The sequence below is a fragment of the Mytilus trossulus genome, chromosome 13, assembly GCF_036588685.1.
Source record: "Mytilus trossulus isolate FHL-02 chromosome 13, PNRI_Mtr1.1.1.hap1, whole genome shotgun sequence".
Lineage (NCBI taxonomy): Eukaryota > Metazoa > Mollusca > Bivalvia > Mytilida > Mytilidae > Mytilus > Mytilus trossulus.
In genome coordinates this window covers 39231302-39248284 of record NC_086385.1, presented here as the reverse complement: position 1 = coordinate 39248284, position 16983 = coordinate 39231302, and positions in this window count along the sequence as shown.

Here is a 16983-nt window from a genome sequence, read left to right as displayed (position 1 = left end):
CGAGAAAAATAAATAATCATGCAAAATTTCAATTAATGATATGATAATAATGCCCTTTCATCAAACAATATGTTTATCCTAGTGAACTAAACATAAGTAATACCTTTGGACAAAGAAGGTATTCTGTTTGTTTTCTGGATGTTGACACCATAGACATATTCAAACTAAAATGCTTAACGATTTTTTGGTATTTTTAAAACGGACAATTGATCCAATATCAACATCGTTAAAATTAGTGTTATACTCAGGACAGTTGGCATCTTTATTAGCCGGACAAACATCGAACGGTGTGCATTATACCAATTTTGATACTTATTTCTGAAGTTCTGATCTAACAAATCTTGGTACCTTCATAATAGACAAAGAAATGCAACTATATAACTCCATGAACTCCTAGTTCATAAATCAATGACTTGATTGTTTATACCATAGAAAAGAAATATTACTAAACAAATACTTTTATCAACTAAATTAATCTCTTAAATTGAATATAAAGTTAAAAATAAGAATCAGACATACAAACTTGAAGTCCTTAAATATTTTGCTTTGGGCTAAATTACATTAAAACATCTATTTTCCATGAAAGGGAGAACATAAGAAATAACTTAGAATCAATAACGAAATAGGTGTATGAGAAACAGATCCGAAACATAAGTAACACTAATATCGTCATGCATGTGCGTTTTATTCACGGCATTCAGTTCTATTTGTCAACTCAAAAGATCAAGCAAGCATAGGTTAAATAATTACATATACTTACCAGGTAAAACTATCTTGTCATATTCCTGCAAAACAGAATTAAGACGTGTAGTTCTAACAGGTAACAGGTTATAACAAATAGAAAAATATTATATAATTATTATTTCCAAAACGAAAACTGTTTAATATGTCATGTACTTATCCTAAAATAATCTTACAATTTATCTATCGTATAACTGGTCAAAATGGTTTATCGATACAATTCAATAAATGCACTTTAAAAAAGAAGAAATATTTCTATATTACCTTTAATACTACTTTAATGTTCTCATTCCTGGTTACATCTATTGGTTTCTTCCCCTGAATCACAACATGTGTATTTGTCAAAATATGGCAAACAGATACATTATCGTTGTCTATTTAAAAAACAAATCACAGACCGAAAACGTTTTACATAACATTTGATGTATCTTATTTTATCAACGAATAATACCGCATTCATATATAAAAATCGTTGTATATATTTGAAAAAACAAAGTTTAAAAATTTAATAAACTTATTAGCCAAATATATTTTTGAAATTATGCACCTCTAATTTGATAAAAAAATAATACATTTATTAACAGGTTTATGTTAAACCATCATTAGATATACTACCTTATACTTTACTTTCTCCTTTCCCAATAAGCTGGATGATGTGAAAATACTAAATCCCTCGGATGTGTTTTAATTGATCTAAGTTTCTGATGGTTATTTTTTTATATTAATTGTCTATGGCTTTTAGCTAGTTTTGAGTAACTGCGAGAACTCTCAAATCATACTTTTGTGTGTTTATTTGAACTGTTGATACAATTTGTAAGGCTTTTTTTGTTATTTAAGGTAGTTCAGGGGTTTAAATTTTCGCGCCGTCTGCGCATAAAGTTGCGCATTGATATCGTAAGTGATGTACATTGTCGTAATGTTCCATAACAGTAAAATATGATCATTTAAATATTTTTTTTCATTCAAATGCATTGAGAAAGAGTTGAATAACTTTTAAATGCAATTTTAAAACTTAATAAAATTTATTGTTACAATTGTCATTGTTGAAATAGGACTTCCGTTCTAAAAATGAATAGCATGTCTATGACGAAGGAGAAGAATGAAAAGAGAATTACTCACATTTATCGAACACGTGAACTACTTTTCATGAATACTGTAATGCAGATCGAAATTATAGTTAACGATCTTCATTTTGGTAGCGTATGAAGCAGTTTCACTCTTGTCTTACACGAGAAAAGATCAGACAAACATGCGACAGTTGATGTAAACCTATCAAGGAAAAGGGGAAATTCAAACTGCCAAGTAAGTACTTATGAATTGAATATACATGTTCTAGAGCGATTCACGACCACTGAAAAATAACATGTAAGCATAAATAATTTCAAAACAATAGTCGTGTCGAATAACAAAACAATGCCCCTTTTCAGGCTGAAAATTAATTATAAAAGTCACCAAAGGCATAGCTCATGATACTTTTATCATGTTATAGATTTGAAATTTGTGGACCTGAGAAATATGTCATCTGCATAGGGTTCAGACCATTTAGGTTTCTGGGAGAAAAGGTCAAGATTCATGAAAGTAAAGGTTTATATACATGTAATTACATGCATATGCAAACAGATTTTTTTAAACGTTGTAAACCTTGAGTATACACCTTATCGCTATTAGCCTACTCGGTCGGCCGACCCGGCTGCTTGACCTTTTGACGCATACAACAATCACTTTTCCATTGTGACGTCAGATATTTTATTTTATGACGTCAAAATTTTACAAGAACTGTGTGATATTTTGTAATGGCGGACAAATAGCGATAAGGTGTATTCGAATGTGAATGCAGTGGATTTTTCCCGGATTCCAGTAATAACATTTTTGGTTAAGCATGCACACTTAAAATTTAGACATGTGAGAACAAAACCAATCTATTTAAAAAAGATGTGGTATAATTGCCAATGAGACAACTTCAATGTATCCAAAGGAGACCAAAACGGCACATACATAAACATCTATAGGTCACCATACGGCCTTCAACAATGAGCAAAGCCCATACCGCATATATACTAGTCAGCAACGAAAGGCCAAGATTTGACAATGTACATGATGTACGTATACATGTACAACAATTCAAACAAGAAAACTAAAGGCCTTATTTTTATATAGAAAAATAAATGAAAAACAAATATGTTACACATAAATAAATGACAACCACTGAATGACAGGCTCCTGACTTGGGACAGACACATAGTCACATGAATTATGTGGCGAGGTTAAAGAAGTTAGCAAGATCTAGACCGTATAAATTATTTTTTAAAATGAATCATTTTACAAAACTACCTTTCTTACGTATACCGATGGACTGGATTGAGGGTCCTTCATTTCATTCCTATCTTATTCTTCATACCATTTATCTCTATTTATTTTTTCCCCATTTTTCTGTACTTCTTAAATTATAATTTAACAACCCGTCTTTTCTTCATTGTTACATGTATGTCTATTTTCTTTATTTACAAATGTATTGTGAACATTACATGCAATATTCTCTATTCTTTAAAACTTTTCCTTACCCCCTATAATATATTTGATCCTACAAAATCTTCATGAGAGAAAAACAAAACTTTTACTACCTAAACAGGAAAAGTGGTCTTGTCATAAAGTGATATTTTTCTAAGTTTAAAAGCTTGTTAGGTCTCTACACAGTTATTTCGAAGTGCATTTATTTAATATATTATAGACATTAAATGCAAACTTTTAAAAATTACACCTGTGCTAAGTGGGTGTTATATTCTCTTAATGGATTCAGTCATTTTTTTTAACGTTTTTGAGCTTGTCCATGCATGACCAAAAGTAACTGTATAATTTCAACTCTTTAAATACTTCCTCTTTAAGGCATATTTATTAAATGTGTATGAAAAAAATATTTCAAGATATGTACATTTTTGTAATCAAATTTATAAAAATGATTATATAATTGATTTTCATGTGGAATGCATGGTAATTTTCACACAAGAGTCTTTATTTTGTAAATAAAGATAAAAATCAAAGGATGTTCCTAAAATGTATCTAATAGGATAGTAGAAACTAACTGATCTTAACCAACTTTGTGTGACCAGAGATTACTAAATTAATAAGGAGTTATGTGTCCCTGATGTGCCACGTCCAGGTTTTCAGAGCTCTGAGTAAAAAATATTTTATTTTCATATATTTTTCTCATCTTGTTGCAGTCATTTGTGGATTAACACATGTGGTATTGACTTTGCTTCCAGAATCCATAGATTAATTTGCTGGAACCTTATAACTTGAGGAGATTCGATTTGTTTTTGTGAGTAGCCCGTGAGTTGTTTACATGATATCATAATGGCGGTAGACCCTCATAAAGCTCAAATCCAGAGACATCTATCTATTCCCTTCGGTATTAGTTTCACCAAGGGTATTACACATACTGATGTATTAAATGAACTAAAAACTCTAGTTGATCAAAACGAAATAAAAACCATACAAATTACAGAGAAAGATTGTATAGTTACATTAAACGACAATAACACAAAACATACTTTACTCACACGAGGAATAAACTTGAAAAACCGTTTCATCAAAATGGTAGATGTAGAACAACAAGTTACAAATGTGACTATAAAAGATGCCCCGTGTGAAATGAGTGACATTACAATATGTGGCCATATTTCAAAATTTGGTAGTGCTGTGAATGGGTCCCTACGCAGGGGTCTAACTATAGATACAAACATTGAGACCGGTACACGTTATGTGCAACTAACAAACTCTGTCCCAATAATTACGACCGCAACCAAATTTGGGAGGTTCAGTGTCAGGGTATTCGCAAACAATAATAGGACAGAGTGTCCGTACTGTACGAAAACAGACCATCCATCCTATCGATGTACAAACAAACCCACCCGTCAAAATCAAGCGGCACGCAAATGTTATCGATGCAACAGTACTTCAAATACAATAAAAGATTGTCCCCACTCCGAAAAGTTATGCTATCGGTGCGGGAAAGAAGGTTTCATACTAAGAGATTGTCAGACTGATGACCAAGAAATGTATGGTGACTATGTACATGATATTCAGGAAGGCAGAGACGCCAATAAAGATGACTCGTGTACCGAGGATAATAACACAGAGGAAGTTATTAACGAGCTAAACAAAAGCACCGAAAATGTGATTGATCTGAATAAAACCACGTTGCACCGAAAGTGTGTTTGAAAAAAGAACGCTACATTCCCGATTGCTCAATCAATTATATTTGGCGCATCCAATTGCAGTCGCCTTAGAATTGAGGACACATGTGTAAATGTTATAGCGGTATCAGGCACCACTCTTGATCAAATTGACAAACTTGTTTGTCAATCTGACTATATAGTTAATTCTGACCTTGTTACAAATGTAATTTTATCATTAGGGACACATGACATCAGTAAGCATAGGAGTGACACCGAGCAAATAACGGAAAATCTTACGACATGCATAGATACAGTTAAAACCAAATATCCAAAGGCACGCATTCGCATAAGCAGTATTCTACCAAGAAGAGGTTAGAGTGCCTCTATACAAGCATTGAATACAGCAGCAAGATCTGTCAATAGTTTTACACAAAACCTCTGTGCAAAAAGTCAAGTGCTAAAATACATTGACCTATAGGACGAATTCGCTCCCAACAAAACACCATACCGAGCACTGTTCGATTTGAACGACCCGAGTGGAGTACATATCAGCATGGCCGGTACAGAACTGGTAGAAAATATATTCGAGGACTTTATCAATTCAGAGTGTGAAGGTGAATATCAAACACCGAGTAAAAAAACGTAATCGAATTTCAAGTTCCACTCCTGGCTCAAGCGAGAAACAAGTAACCAAGATGCCCAAACCATACTAACTAATTATTTACAATATATATAGTACATGATTTTTAATTGTAGTCGAAATCTAAATTGCTATAATGCATCTGTTTAATTCAACTTTGTCAACAATATTTAAAATCAATGCTTTTTTTAAACAGCTTGTAACAATTCTTTGTTTATTTTTATTTACATATAAACACGTGTCCTGAATTGTGACCCTATACTCATTGTAAAATTGACAAATATTTTAAAGAGCTGTTGTAACTTAAGTGTGTTCACCAACGTTAACGTACACTATGAAATTACCAATACATTATCAGATAGTAAAATATACAATATGTTTAATTATTATGTTGACCAACGAAAACAAGTTTCCATCATTATTTGTAGTTACCAATGTGAGTTTCAGCCTAGATCACAAATTCATAAAATGAATGAAGGTGTTTATTTAATAAAATTTAAAAGGCAGTTACGGGTGTATGCTCATTCCAGCGAACTGTGACGATGTTATAAGTATGCACGAGCAAAACGATACTTTTGTTATTGTGAGAAACTTTCTATATATTGTGTGTTACATATCTGTAGCACTTATGATTATGAACAAAACAAAGCATTATTTTACCATAACTTTGTATTATGTTAATTTCAATTGTTAGATTACATGTCAATGGTATGGTAGATAACAAAAAACGAAATGCCGTTTTTTACTGGTGTAAAAAGAAACATATTGACGTAATATGCTTGCAAGAAACACATAGCTCTAGTGTGGTCGAAACGAAATGGAAAAAGGAATGGAAGGGGGGCAGTTTTTGGAATCATGGATCAAGTAATTTAAAAGGGGTAGCAATTCTTTTTCAGAAAAATTTAAATTTGAAATTTCTAAAAACGGCCAAGATAATAATGGAAGAACAATTTCTTTACATGTTAAAACACCAGGGAATAACGGGGTTTTTATTTACAATATTTATGCTCCTAATTTGGCTGGTGACAGAAAATTATTTTTTGAAAAAAATATTCTCATTGATAACGGTAATAGAAATATTGTTCTTGGGGATTTTAACTGTGCTCTTATAAAAAAAATAGATCGAAAACCGGTGCCTTTTCGAGAAGACATTGGATCGCTGGAATTAAAAACATTTGTCGAGCATAACGAATTAAAGACGTGTGGAGAAAACGATTTCCTAAAGACAAACAATATACTTTTTGTCGAGGTAACTCAAGGTAACGAATTGATTTCATCTTTATAAGTAGTGAGCCTCAATATAAATCGCAACAGGCAAAAATAGTTTATTTTCCGTTCAGTGATCACGACGGTGTATTCATGAAATTAAAAACAAATGAACCAGAACGCGGTCCCGGAACGTGGAAAATGAACTCATCAGTTAGTCAATCGGACTTATTTAGAAATACTTTCGAAAGCTTTTGGGAAAACTGGAAATAAAAAAAAAATAAGTTCGCAAATAGTCTTGAATGTTTGGTGGAAACTAAGATAAAAATCAAAAGTCTTACTACAGAAGTGGCAAAGCAATTATACGTTACAGAAAAACAAATAAGGGAGTGGGGGAAAAAATTGGACAAAATTACGGGATCCGATCTTACAAATAATGAAAACGAATTAAATGATTTAAAAGTTAAAATAAAAGACTATTATGACAAAAAAGCCGAGGCAGTCAGAATTAGATCGAAGGTTAAATGGTACGAGAAAGGCGAAACATCTACAGGGTACTTCTTTAATCTAGAAAAAAGAGGGGCGCGGAAAAATTATGGTCTAGAATAAAAGGTGCAGACGGAAAGTATAAAGATGATATAGAATCTATTTTAGAAGAACAAGTATCTTTCTACAAAAAACTATTTACGTCCGAGGGTCGGGATAGGGAGTCGGCAGAAAATCTATTATATAATATAGACCATAATAGTACCAGGATTATAATTTAATACGCAAGACGCGCGTTTCGTCTACATAAGACTCATCAGTGACGCTCAGATCAAAATAGTTGTAAAGCCAAACAAATACAAAGTTGAAGAGCATTGAGGACCCAAAATTCCAAAAAAGTTGTGCCAAATACGGCTAAGGTAATCTATTCCTGGGATAAGACATTCCTTATTTTTTCGAAAAATTCAAAGCTTTGTAACAGGAAATTTATAAAAATGACCACATAATTGATTTGCATGTCAACACCGAAGTGCTGACTACTGGGACCTTAAACTAACCGAAGAAAATAAAAAAAATGTGTGAAATGGAAATAACTTTGGATGAAATAAGTAAGGCCATTACAATCTTGAAACCTGATAAATCCCCTTGGTAAGACGGAATTGTGAATGAATTTTACAAAATATATTGGTATTTGATAAAGGAAGACTTCGTGGCGGTTATTAAGGATATCTTTGAAAACAATTTGCTCTGTGAATCTCAATATAGAGGTATGATTACGCTTATGTTTAAGTCTGGGGAGAAAGAAGACATAAAAAATTGGCGTCCTATAACGCCCTTGAACACGGACTATAAAATTATTTCCAAACTACTCGCGGAAAGATTAAAAAATGTATTACCGCAAATTATTGATTTCGATCAAAAAGGGTTTGTCAAAGGGCGCAACATTTTTCAAGGCAATCGATTACTATAAGATGTTATAGATTTTTGTGAATAAGAAGATGAGGAGGGTGCAATATTATTTTTGGATCAACAATAAGCATTTGATAGGGCGGAATGGGAAAGGGTCGATTTTTGCTTATTAGAATTTGGGTTTTTGGAAAAATTCCGGAGTTGGGTGAAAATGCTTTTCATTAACGCCAAGACGTGTATTCATACGAATAGGTTTACTTCTAGATTCGTAGGCATAACCCGTTCAATTCGTCAAGGATGCACAATAGCCCCGATGTTATATATCCTGCAAGCAGAACCACTTGCATCTTCAATTAGAAACAATCCTAATATAGAAGGAATAAAACTTCCTACTAGAACGGGGGACTATATTGAAACAAAGCTAAATATGTTTGATGACGATACTCAACTCTTTAATAAAAGTGAGGAGTCTATCGAAGGATCATTTAAAACTTAAAAACTGTACGAAAATGCTTCGGGGCTAAAATGAATATGGATAAGACTGTTCGCGTGTATTTAGGCAAGTGGCGAAATAAAAAACCAAAATTTAACAAAATTAAATGGTCTAAGCGTCCTATGAAAGCATTAGGGGTATAACATGGATACGGGATAGACTTATATCAAATTTGGTTAGAAAAAATAAATAAGATAAAAAGTTGTATGGAAGTTTGGAAATCAAGAGATCTCACATTTACAGGAAAAGTTTTAATTATTAAATCCTTTGTACTGTCTGTCATTGGATACGAAATTGAAATGAGAGGTATCCCGGAGATATACGAAAAACAAATAAATAATATTATATGGTCCTTTATATGGGATGGGAAAAGAAACCAAATCGCTAGAACAGTGTGCTGTTTACTGAAAGAAAAAGGGGGATAGGAATGATAAACTTAAGGGACTTTATTAAATCAAAACAGGTGAAAAGTACAGTATTGTCAACTCAAAAACACAAAAATGGAATGCAATAGGAAAATACTGGTTAACGTCACTAGATGAAAAATATGATACAGATTTTTTTATATGTTCTTGTTCGGACATTGCATGTTTTAGGCAAATACAAATGTCCAAATATTATAAAGAACTTTTAATTTCCTGGTCTGACTTACAGAAAATCCAAACATCGGTCACGAAAGAGGACCTTTTAGAAAAAAATATATTCGGCAATTTTAAATTTAAGTTCAAGGGACATGCATTATATAATGCAAATTTTGCCTCCAGTGGAATAAAAAAAATAAAAGATATATGGGACTTAAACAATAAATCTTTTAAAACTTCTTTTGATATTTTTAACCGTCTTAGAGATAAAAGGAATTGGATTGCACAATATAGCCGCATTAAATCTTCGTTAGCACATCAACAAATTGACGTTTTAAAAACAGACTCTAGCATGCAGAGTCACTCTAATAAACCTATAAAAATAATAAATTCTTGTCAATTTATAAAAAATGGAGTTGTCGTTGATTCCAAAAAATTATGCCTTAAAGATATAAGATACTTCTATGAGAATAAAACAGCTCCAAAAAGCCAGTTTAAGTGGAATTTACATTGTGGGAATCAGCTACCATGGGAATACATTTTGGAAACCTTGAATAAGAATTTATCTAACAGGAAAACTAAACAACTTAAATGGAAGTTACTACATAATATAATTTACACTGAAGAAAAATTACAAAAAATTAATCGCTCAAACGGGAAGTGTCACTTTTGCAATGAAAAAGAATCACTTTTACATCTTTTTATTTATTGTAAACTTGTGGAAGACGTTTGGCGGGAAATTTTTGAGAAAATATGGGAATTTTGTTCACAATTAAATATCGAAAAATTTCAAAAATCGGAAACAAGTATAATATTTGGGGTCATTAATGCAGATGCATCTTATACCCAAATGTTAGATACGGTACTTCTTATCACTAAATGGGTTATCTGGAAAACAAGAAATATCGCAAAATATCAAAATAAAGGGATAAGTAAATCGTTGATTTTAAATATGATAAAACAAGAAATGCAATGTTTGCTCAAATATTTTAAACCGAATACGAAAAACGAAGCCTTTTCTATTATGTGTGATATTTTTTGTATATAAATATACATTTTGTGTGGTCAGGTCAGTGCAATGTCCTCTTTGATAATGATTGAATAATAATATGTATACTGCTGTGAACTCGCTACATGTAATTTCTATTGTGTATGTTATTCAGGTTTATCATCTAATTGTAACAAGACATGTAGTAGCAGCAGGTTCATTTTATAAACAAATATTTACTCACCATATCTTTGAAATAAAACCTTTTTGGAAATCAAAAATCATTAAATAATCCAATTTTTTTTATGAATGAACTACATTAACACATCCCTTTAACAAATCGCACGTGGTAAATGATCACATGACCAGAATTTAAATGTAATTGAATTTAACATAACAAAAGACTTGATGTACGGATACTGTGAAACTGCTTAATAAATACAGGTAGCTTTTGTGAAAAATAAATAAAGATACAAAACATACTTTATTTAAAAAAACTATATATGATGAGAGGTAAAGATTATATAGATCGATAATGATTGCAGGTACATGTACATTTGTACAAGGACAGATAATATTTTTAAAGGTTGATGTTAATAATTTATAGTGTGAGGATTTTTTTCTCATTTGCTTTTCCCCCGACAAATGAGACTGTAACAATTGGGGCCCCCTTAGTTGCTCCCCTGGGCAACTGAGGGTTGATGTAATAGGCGATTGTTAATAAAATATGTTTTATATTTAAAAAAAAAAAATAAAAAAAATAAAAGCCTACGGACCAAATTTCATGGCAATTAAAAGATATATATATTATAGACTTAATGTTTTTAAAGACTAATTTGAAGTACATGTATCAGATTTGTAGAATGTTTAATAATTATTCAAAAGTCAAATTATACAAATGTATAAGTATGTGCCTTTTAGCATGTTTTGTAGGTTTTTGAATGAAAAAAAAGGGAGGGGCTTGTATGAAGAGGTGATATTTTCCTGCAATTTAAAACCTCATGAATGGTTTTGTTGTATATAAAATCCCAGTGGCGGATCCAGAATTATTCATAAGTGGGGGCTCACTGACTGCCTGAAAGGGGAATCCGCTCAGGTCATGCTCCAGTGATTCCCTACATTATTAACCATTTTTTTCCCAGGGCTGCCTCTGAATCCTCCCATATGTTTAAAATATACATTGTACTTTAAAAAAAAATGGAAATTACAAATAGCATAGTATATTACAATGTACATGTAATAATTTAATAGTACGTTATGTTTTAAAAAGTCTTAGGTCAAAAACACTTGAAATAATTCAGGGTCAATTTAGGCCCCTAGCACATGCATTACATTTAAACATGTTAGAATGCATACTATAGCTGAAATTATTAAAATTTGCTTTTTTGGGGAGCTGATTTATATTGCATGTTATTTAAGTCTCAAGAGGCATACGTGTATTTGAACCACTTACTATCCTACAGTAGAAAAGAAAAATAACATGTGAAATTCAGCAGTTACAAAAAATATTGTAAAATGCGAGTATACTGAAATCTTTAATTTTATGACAGACTTTATGTACATACAAACCTCATCACACAAGACAAGGGTCAAGACTATTCATACAACTCATTTTGCAAATTTATCTGTGATAATCTACTTTTTGCTACATGTAAATTTAGAGTTTAAAAATGAATAATACATATTGATAAAACCCCTATAATAAATAACAGTAACAGTTGTACCAAGTTACACCACTGTCCCAGGTTAAGGGGAAGTGTTGTCACCTTCAAACATTAACCTAACAACATTATGTATGTGCCTGTCCCAAGTCATGAACCTGTAATTCAGACAGTGATTGTCTTTTGTTGTGTCACATATATTTTTTAGTTCATCATTTTGTACATTAATATGCCTTCTGTTTTCTCATTTGAATTGTTTTTCATTAGTCATTGAAGGGCCTTTTACATCTCACTATGCAATAACGGCTTTTGACCTGTAGCTGTTAACTTCTGTGTCATTTTGGTCTATTGCGGAGAGTTGACTCATTAACAATCCATTATCATACCACATCTTCCTTTTGTATTGAAACACAAATATTGACACATAAAAACCTTTTAGATAGAAAGTCAGAATGAGACTAATGGATAAAAACTAAGCAGACTGTCAGCTCAAACTTTTCATATGTTGTCACACATATGGTTTTTAAAAGCACAATAATAACCAGATGCTCCGCATGAGGCAGCTTTATACAACCGCAGAGGTCAACCCCTCTTTGAACAATGAATAACTTCTGTCATTTATTTTGCTAAAAAAACACTCTTGGATGGACGGTGACCCCCAAATTTTATTTCGATTTTATAAAAAAGAGACATCAAGCTATACAGTATGAAATAATGAGCCACTTCTGTCATTTATTTTACTCTGAAAATTCAATCAAAGAGATTTTATGTCTGTTTTTCATATACTTAGCCTATTTGCACTAATTTTCAGAGGTATAAAAATCTCTTGGATGGCCTGTAACCCCCGAATTTTATTTCAATTTTGTAAAAAAGAAACATCAAGCTATACAGTATGAAAGAATGAGCCACTTCTGTCATTAATTTTGCTCTGAAAATTCAATCAAATAGATTTTAGGTCTTTCTTTCCTATATTTAGCCTATTTGCACTCATTTCCAGAGGTCAAAAAATCTCTTGGATGGCCGGTGACCCCCAATTTTTATTACAATTTTATAAAATAAAGACATCAAGCTATACAGTATAAAATAATGAACCACTTCTGTCATTAATTTTACTCTGAAAATTCAATCAAAGATATTTTATGTCTGTTTTTCCTATATTTAGCCTATTTGCACTCATTTTCAGAGGTAAAAAAATCTCTTGGATGGACGGTGACCCCCAAATTTTATTTCGATTTTATAAAAAAGAGACATCAAGCTATACAGTATGAAATAATGAGCCACTTCTGTCATTTATTTTACTCTGAAAATTCAATCAAATAGATTTTATGTCTGTTTTTCCTATATTTAGCCTATTTGCACTAATTTTCAGAGGTAAAAAAATCTCTTGGATGGCCTGTAACCCCCGAATTTTATTTCAATTTTGTAAAAAAGAAACATCAAGCTATACAGTATGAAAGAATGAGCCACTTCTGTCATTAATTTTGCTCTGAAAATTCAATCAAATAGATTTTAGGTCTTTTTTTCCTATATTTAGCCTATTTGCACTCATTTCCAGAGGTCAAAAAATCTCTTGATTGGCCGGTGACCCCCAATTTTTATTACAATTTTATAAAATAAAGACATCAAGCTATACAGTATAAAATAATGAACCACTTCTGTCATTAATTTTACTCTGAAAATTCAATCAAAGATATTTTATGTCTGTTTTTCCTATATTTAGCCTATTTGCACTCATTTTCAGAGGTAAAACAATCTCTTGGATGGACGGTGACCCCCAAATTTTATTTCGATTTTATAAAAAAGAGACATCAAGCTATACAGTATGAAATAATGAGCCACTTCTGTCATTTATTTTACTCTGAAAATTCAATCAAAGAGATTTTATGTCTGTTTTTCCTATATTTAGCCTATTTGCACTAATTTTCAGAGGTATAAAAATCTCTTGGATGGCCTGTAACCCCCGAATTTTATTTCAATTTTGTAAAAAAGAAACATCAAGCTATACAGTATGAAAGAATGAGCCACTTCTGTCATTACTTTTGCTCTGAAAATTCAATCAAATAGATTTTAGGTGTTTTTCCCTATATTTAGCCTATTTGCACTCATTTCCAGAGGTCAAAAAATCTCTTGGATGGACGGTGACCCCCAAATTTTATTTCAATTTTATCAAATAGAGACATTAAGCTATACAGTATAAAATAATGAGCCACTTCTGTCATTTATTTTGCTTTGAAAATTCAATCAAAGTGTATTTGTGTCCATTTTCCCTATAATTCACTATAACCTATTTGCACTCATTTTCAGAGGTCAAAATATCTCTTAGATGGCGGGTGACCCCCATTTTTTTTGCATTTTTTCATTAACAATACTTAAATTTCACAAAGTATAAGAAAATTCTGTCATTTTTTTTCTATACCCCTGAACTATCTTAATGTTTATATATTTATAGTTATATCTTTTCCCTCTATTTTTATTTTATACAAGCTTTGGTTATTGTTTTGTATAACTTTTTCATGTTTACTCCTGTACTCGTACTATTAACAACAAAACTATTTATGTTGTAAGAAATATTCCGTTCTCCATTATTGTACAAAATCATTTATATTTACTTGATTCTATTATTCTATTTGGCGGCATTTTGATAATTTTCGTTTCAAGATGTGGTTGTTTTTCTGAAATTGTTTTATTATATAATACATATCACCCCTTATTTTCTTGATTTGTTATTCATTTTATTTACATTGTGTTAATTCGTTTGCATAAGTTCGAAGTCAAAAACCTGATGTTCAGTGGCTGTCATTTGTCAATGTGGTTCATAAGTGTTTCTCGTTTCTATCTTTTTTAAATATATATTAGAATATTGTTTTCCCGTTTGAATGGTTTAACACATGTCATTTTGGGGTCCTTTTTAAATTGATGTTTGCTGTGAGGCAATGCTCCGTATTGAAGACCGTACGAAGACCGAAGACCGTATTATGGTTAACTTTCAAAATTGTGACTTGGATGGAGAGCTATCTCATTGGCACTCATACCACATCTTCTTTTAATTATTGCAGTCAATGCTAATATAATACAATTCCGACGTGTTGAATAACGTTTTATGTATATGGTCAACTCTCAAGTTTATGTGAAGAAGAAAAGACCATGTTATGACTATGAAAATGTAAATGAAACTCATGCCAACCTTGCAAACAGACACACTCAGTAGTTGAAAATATACTCATGAGAAGTGGTGACTATACAAAACGTTAAAAAAAGTGTAAGTCAAAGCAGTTCATTCAAAACATAAAACCGATCTGTTGACAATCTTTATGGTTTGAAAGAAATTGAATTGAATTGTTATCATACGTTTGGTCAACTTACAGGTTATTACATCGTAGGACCAGTATATCACATACGAATAAAACATAAAGGAGAATGTCAGTTTAAGCAGCTCTGCACACATTAGACTAAATAAATCATCATAAGAACAACAATATGATAACTTTGAGAAATATATTCCTACAATGGTACTCACTTCATCATTTCGTAAGCTTGGATTACAATGTCTTTTTATGAAATATGTCACTAGCTTCAGTCTTGAATGTCTAGCCGCTCTATGCAGGGCAGTATCTCCATTCTTGAAAAAAAAGACAATAAAATTAAATTTTGATAGTTGCATGAAGTATAAAAATCGGTATACATATTTTAGTAAGCAGCTAATTATATAAACTATCGATGTAAGTGTGAAAATAATTGCCTATATAATTCAACAAACCATGACTTATTCATGTACATAAAACTTCAACTATATTTACTTGTACATGTTATAGTAGTGTTATTTTATCACATTCACAAATAACATGACAAAAAATATTGTTATTAATGGTATCCGTTTTAGTGGTATGAACAGACGATACATGTTCGTTGGTGTTAAGTGAAGAATTTGGAACCATCCGACAAGATACCTGTAATCCTGTCATTTAATGTTGTCATTTGAATGTTGTATTTAACATTGTCATTGAAGCAGGATGTTTGGCATACCACAAAACCAGGTTCAACCCATCATTTGTTTCCTAAAATATCCTGAACCAAGTCAGGAAAATGGCAATTGTAATAATATAGTTCTATGTCTGTGTGTGCTACATTTTTATGCTGTGTTTCTGTTGTTTTGCTCTTATATTTAATGCGTTTCCGTCAGTTTTGGTTTGTAAACCGGATTTGTTTTTTTCTCAATCGATTAATGAATTTCGAACAGCGGTATGATACTGTTGCCTTTATATGAGAAGATTCTACATTCCATTGATGTTAGTTTGATACTTTGTTGATAGAGATATACTTAATGACCGGATGAACAGTTTTTATAATTAATTAATACCTTAAAAAAGTCCTAAAATACGCATGTTGTCAATTAACAATATGCGGTATTCTCATCTGGTATCCAGAAGAAAACTAAGCCACATGTGATGCAAGTTCTGTATTTAATAATACAGATAGTGAAGACCCTTTTAACGAGACAGTCTTAGAACGTAATACCGACACTTAATATGAAACTGACAAAACAATGATATGATTACTGACACAAACCCTGAAACTGATGATGAATTAAATGGTCATGCTATAGCAGACACGATTGAAAGAACTATTGTAATAGAAACAGAAACAATGGTAATTGAATTAAGTGGTGTAAAAATAGCTAATGAAATAAGTTTTAACATGACATGATATACTTCCTCATAATAAGGCGCTTTGTTAATAATATTCCTGCTGCAAATATTCAAGTTATAGTTGATTTCTGTAGTCGTTATAATAGAGCTCCTCGTCAGACCAACATTTATCTAGTCGGTTTTAAAAATAGTGCTATAGTGATTGTATCTGGTAGTTTGTTCCAGGTTTGTATATGTCGTGTCATGTGTACTATTATTTGTCTGTTTGTCTTCTTCACGTTTAGAATGGCGTTGTTTATTTTTGATCTATGAGTTTGACTATCCCTCTGGTATCTTTCGCCCCTCTTTTGATTAGAAACAATGTTCGTTTTTTTGCAAATGCAACTTTAAATGTATTTGATGTCCCAATGAGTGATATGAGTGTTAGAGAGATATATGAGATAGTGCGTAAGTTATC